A 5,870-nucleotide genomic window follows, 5' to 3' on the forward strand; every position below is an offset into this window, starting at 1 on the left:
TGATTTTGAATATACCTTTCGAAGGCCGTATCATGAGTTTATAATTGTAATATTCTTTCATTGTGATGAATTCTCTCTCCCCTTTTTCATCTGGATCTTCATTTTCGGTATTCTGACATTGTTTATGATTTATTTTATTTGATTTGGTCTGTTTAAAGGGATTTGACGGTAATATCCCATGTCTCTATGAGGAAAAAAAATAGGATACTGAAGCTGCATAAACTGTGGATCAGTTTAAAAAATTCTCTCCAATCCATTAGTTCTCGAATGGATTACTGTATCTCTGCATCCTTTACCATACTCGTCAGTGACAATCAACCCGACAACTTCATTCGATGGACCAATATGGTTAGGTCGACCAGATGCGGAACACGAAGATATTAGAACCAATCTAAATTTATCAACTGCATTTTGACTAATTCTTTCACGTGTCATACGAAAATCTTTGACTAGTCGATTATGTTTATCCAATATTTCTAACAACGACTGAACGATATCTTCATATACGGCATCACGTCCTCCCATAACGACATTTATTCTGTTATGTACTTCATCTTCAGTGCCATATATATAGATTTGACAGAACTTGGGCATCTCACCATCAAGTGGTACAAAGCTTCCAATACTGTGGTAATTTACACCTTTGACCTTGAAACAGTAAGGAGCACCACCACGATTGATACTACGATCAATTTGACCTCCAGTGGAAGACATGGCAAACATATAGTTGTGTACATTCTAATATTTTCCTTCAAATGCCTAAAACGGGATCCACCAATAAGGAGTGAAGCGAGAGGCTCGGGAGGTTGCTTTTCTTTATCAAGAATTATTAGACCATTTTTACAACAAAGAGAGAAAGTTGGAGGCTTTCTGGTTGCACTTTTATTGTTCCTTTCATGATTCCACATGATCGCCTGACACTTTGAACAAATTTTATCAGGATCACCGACATCGAGGTACTCACTCCACTTAGTAACAGTATTGTCAAATTCATGTACATCAACATCGTCACAATCACCTACAACATTTTAAAAAATTATGACTGTGGAACATCAGAGCAATTAAAAATGGAACTGAATTTAAGTTCATACCGCTAGATATACAATCACTGTCGCTGCTGTCACAATCTTCAACATTGTTAAAGTCTCCTAATAAGTTTTTAGAACCTGAACTTTCTCCTTGCTCATAATTACTTTTTACGGAAGATGTATCAAATGAAGAAGAACATGGACTAATTTTACCACAATTTTTTTGGATTGTTGTTTTACAGCGATATCTCTACTGAAACCTAACGTTACTTGTGGTTGTTTAAATATAGTGGATGTGTGCAGTGCAAAAGTGACAGTACTTTTGGCACTTTGATGCATTTTCCGTTGTTGTCCTACTACTACAACAACATTGTTAATAAGTTCAACTCCTACTCTCTTTATTTGCATAAATAGTATTAGTCTTTGATTTACAATTTTAATTTTGAAACGCACCTTCAAATCCCATGGAGAGTAATTTATGAACGCATGGAGTATCAGGAGTTGCGCATATTTCTCCATTTATCAGTACACCTACATAATTGACCCAAAATTTATCAAATTATGCGATATATTTTAACAATTTAAAAATTGTTTTTTGGCAATATAGAAATAAGACAACCATGGACAGCTGAAATAAAAAATAATAATTAGCATATTTTGACCTGATATTTGAGAAAAGTCTGAACGTGAAGTGTTTCCAGCAGGCTTAAATTATCGATTAATTCTCTGGCACACTGAGTCTTTCCGCACAACCTATTTTTTCTTTTACCTGGAGAAAAACATAATACTTTTAGCCAATAACATATAATTTTAAAAAATAATTTTTTCAACTATGAGTACAGTAAAATGTGCCTGATGTTTGAGAAGCATCTGAAGGTGACGCATTTCCTACAGGCTTGTGCACAATGCTTTTGCTAAAAGGTGGATCATCCGTCAGTGTACTCAGGAATAATTCGTGTTCTTTAAAACTGTAGTTCTTTCGACACACCCTCATCTGGGTTTTTTTCCTGCAATTTCCAGTAAAGACATTTATATTATCAAACAGAATTCTTTAGCAAAAAAATAAATAACTAACCACACTAATTATTGTTTACCAGGTTGTTTCAGGTTTGGTTTTGCATTTGGTTTAGTATTGAGGCAATATCCGTCAGTACCCGGTTTTTCAAAACTAGGTCGGAAATTACTGTCAACCTGAACTTCATGGAGACTTGACATTAACATTTGTCCGGTGGCTAATCTCTCCTTATCACTGGATTGGTAATTACCGACAACTGGAACTGCATAATCAAAAGGTATCTTAAAATAAATTATAGTTAAGCTGTAAATTAAAATTTGGGAATTTACTAGCCTTTGTCGTGTCAAGATTGCGCCGAGAATGTTTGCCTAAATCTTCCAAACACAATGGCAAATCTCCGCAGATTTGTTGATTACATAGTTTAACGTTAATATCTTGTAGCTCTGTATTTTTAAGATACCTATTTTCAGTTCTACTGAATGCTGACCATGGTATTGTATAAACACAACATTAGTATTACATTAAGAAGCAAACAAAAACATGTCAAAGTGGACTAACCTGCAAACTGTAAATTTTGACTAAATTCGATATTTGTTGATAGGGGTGTCAGAGGAGACTGGCTAAAAAAATTATCTGCATCCATGAAAAGGGAATACAAAGTAAACTTAAAATATCAGACCAAATAACATACATGTATGTTCTGCAATTCAAGTTACCGTTAATTGTTTTTAGAGGATTACGGCTAAGATATTCTGCATTATTCGTCTTCAAAGAATGCTTGAACGGTGAAGGCTTTGTACCTGAATTAATCACAAATTAAAGACATTAAATATACTCAAATCGTTAGAATATTCGGAAGCAAAGTTTTATCTGAACCGCAGTAGACGACAGACTTTGGCTATGTTCAATACTTGATCGGTTGAGGGATGATATAGTTGACAAAATTATTGGACTCTGATTCTCCTTACTACTATCTGACAATGAATTTCCACTCAAATTTATTGGATAAGATCCGGGTTTAACTAAAGAAAAGAATAAAGATAAACTTATTTTCAATTCCACTGAATGTTGATCATGGTATTGTATAAACACAACATTAGTATTACATTAAGAAGCAAACAAAAACCATTCAAAGTGGACGAACCTGCAGACTGTAAATTCTGACTAAATTCGAGATTTTTTGATAAGGGTGTTGATAAGTGGCATTTTATACCACTTAGAACGTCTTAAAATGGCTTAAATTGGTGTCTTGAAATCAAGTATTTTGTGTATTTGATGCGTTTTTCTAGTGTTTATGCATTTCAGGGTATTAGTTGCATTTCAGGGGAGGAATCATCAAGAATAAGCTTTGGCATGTGTTCACCATTGCGAGAGGAAAGGAACGGGCAGATTACGGCGAAGAAACGGAGCAAACTTGGATTTTTTCCAGTGGAGGCCTGCGCGCCCGCGCAGCTATGCTGAGCGGCCGCGCAGTAACCAGCGCGCCCGCGCAGCTATGTTAAGCGGCCGCGCAGGGTCGAGAATTTTGCTGAATTATTTTAGACTTCTACTTCTGTTTGGCTTCCAACTTCTATGTAATCTGAGTTTTATGGGACTATTATATAAGTAGATTTGAGACGTTTTCACAAGAAAAAAAAGAAGAAGAAGATTTTGTTTTACGCAAGAAGTGAAGGAGATAAGGAAGAAGACCGATTTAGCACACCGCAACGAAGAGGAAGCATATTTTCTTGTGATTCTTGTTTCGTTGTAGTGTTGGATGCTAGTTTTCTTGCTTTGACTTATTTACTCTTGTGACGTACTCTGTTTTAATATAATTAGTTTAGTTATTATTTTCTTGTGTTTGTTTATCATGATTTCATATGAACCCATGATGGCGATAAGTTCTATTATGGGCTAATCGTGATCATGGGGTTGCAACGGATTTATTATGGAATTCTTTAGTTAATTGTTTAATACTTTAGTGTGTAATGATTGCTTGATATCTAGTATTGGTTGTGCGTATTCGTCTTATGTGCGTCGCGAACATATAAGATAGGGTGTTAATCTCTTGTGAAGCGACGGTGGATCTTGAGATTTAGAACTTGCCATGCTAGCATAGGTTCATGTACGTTGTGCATGATTAGTGGGTAACTCTAACAGTTTTATTTGCCCTATATAATCCAAAGGAATAACTTGAGCTTAAATCGTTGTGTTGTCAATTTCTGTAGACATATAGGAACTCAACATAATTGATGACTATTCAACTTCTATCTTAATTGTGGATGCTTGGTAGAATGGTATTAGTACAATAAAAGTTGGCTTTTATCAGTTTCGTGTTATTCGATTAATATCATCACTGTCACATGCTAAAGGTAATAACAATGGCTATAGAAGGAAGTAATAATGAAGTTGTGATCTCATGAGTGTTTTATTATTGATAAATTGAAGTGTTAGTTAAGTGGTTAATTAAGTAGTTAATTATAGTTAATATTTAATCAACAATTTTAAGTGTTATTATCTTAACATTGAGAAGTAATCATACATTGGTGAGTGAGTTTAATTAGACAATAATTTAGTCCGAGTCTCTGAGGGAACGAACTAGAAAATATTCTGTATTACTTGCGAACGCGTATACTTGCGTGAATATTAGCGCGTGTTTTCGCCCTAACAAGTTTTTGGCGCCGCTGCCGGGGACTCGGCGTATTTGTTTAGTTTATGTACTTACCATCATTGGTCATTAGGACTCAGTGATTAGGACGTAGTAGTTACTTATTTTTTCTGGTTGTGTTTCAGGTACTTTAGCAAGCGTATATGCAAACTCGTTCTCGTGCTCGCAAGAGGACTTTAGATACAGCTGAGGAGACAGACGAAGTTCTTGATATTCCGGAAAAGTTAGATTTTGAGGATTCGTATTCAGGAACTGAGCAGAAAGAACCAGTTCAAGCTGATCCAGCTCTTATGAATTTTTCTCGGCCTAAAATTGATGACATTCAGTCAAGCATCCTTCATCCGGCTATTCAAGCTAACACCTTTGAAATCAAGCCGAGCACTATTCAGATGGTGCAGAATTCTGTTTCTTTTGGAGGAGCGGCAACTGAAGACCCCAACATGCACATAAGGAATTTTGTCGAGATCTGCAGCACCTTTAAGTATAATGTCGTGACTGATGAGGCTATCAAGTTGAGGATTTTCCCATTCTCACTAAGGGACAAGGCTAAAGACTGGTTACATTCTGAACCAGCTGGGTCCATCACTACGTGGCAAGATCTTGCGCAAAAGTTTCTGGTGAAGTTTTATCCGATGGCAAAGACTGCTGCTATGAGGAGTGCTCTTACTCAGTTTGCGCAGCAACCTACAGAATCTATGTGCGAGGCTTGGGAACGCTACAAGGAAATGTTGAGAAAATGTCCACATCATGGAATGTCGGATTGGATGGTGATCACTGGTTTCTATAATGGTTTGGGGGCCCAATCTCGGCCCATGCTCGATGCAGCAGCTGGAGGACCCTTATGGGCTAAAAGCTATACTGAGGCGTATAATCTTATAGAGACGATGGCTGCAAATGAGCATCAAAACCCAACTCAGAGGATGACGTCAGGCAAGGTAGCAGGTATTCTGGAAGTTGATGCAGCCACCGCTATTGCAGCCCAGCTCCAAGCGCTATCAATGAAGGTTGACTCTTTGGCTACGTATGGAGTTAATCAAATAGCTATGGTTTGTGAGCTTTGTGCAGGTTCTCATGCTACGGATCAGTGTTCTCTTGTAAACGAATCTGTTCAGTATGTGAATAATTATCAGCGACAACAGCAGCCTGTGCCAGCAACCTATCATCCTAACAACAGAAATCA

The 5,870-nt window shown here is 36.8% G+C and overlaps 1 non-coding gene across 1 annotated transcript; it reads right to left on the reverse strand.

The window, feature by feature from the left end:
• Positions 1–5,337: 5,337 nt before the first annotated feature.
• On the reverse strand, positions 5,338–5,444 carry LOC141715655 (small nucleolar RNA R71). The gene has a single exon (XR_012572409.1). It is a non-coding gene; the product is annotated as a small nucleolar RNA R71 (small nucleolar RNA).
• Positions 5,445–5,870: the final 426 nt, after the last annotated feature.

The sequence above is a fragment of the Apium graveolens genome, chromosome 3, assembly GCF_009905375.1.
Source record: "Apium graveolens cultivar Ventura chromosome 3, ASM990537v1, whole genome shotgun sequence".
NCBI lineage: Eukaryota > Viridiplantae > Streptophyta > Magnoliopsida > Apiales > Apiaceae > Apium > Apium graveolens.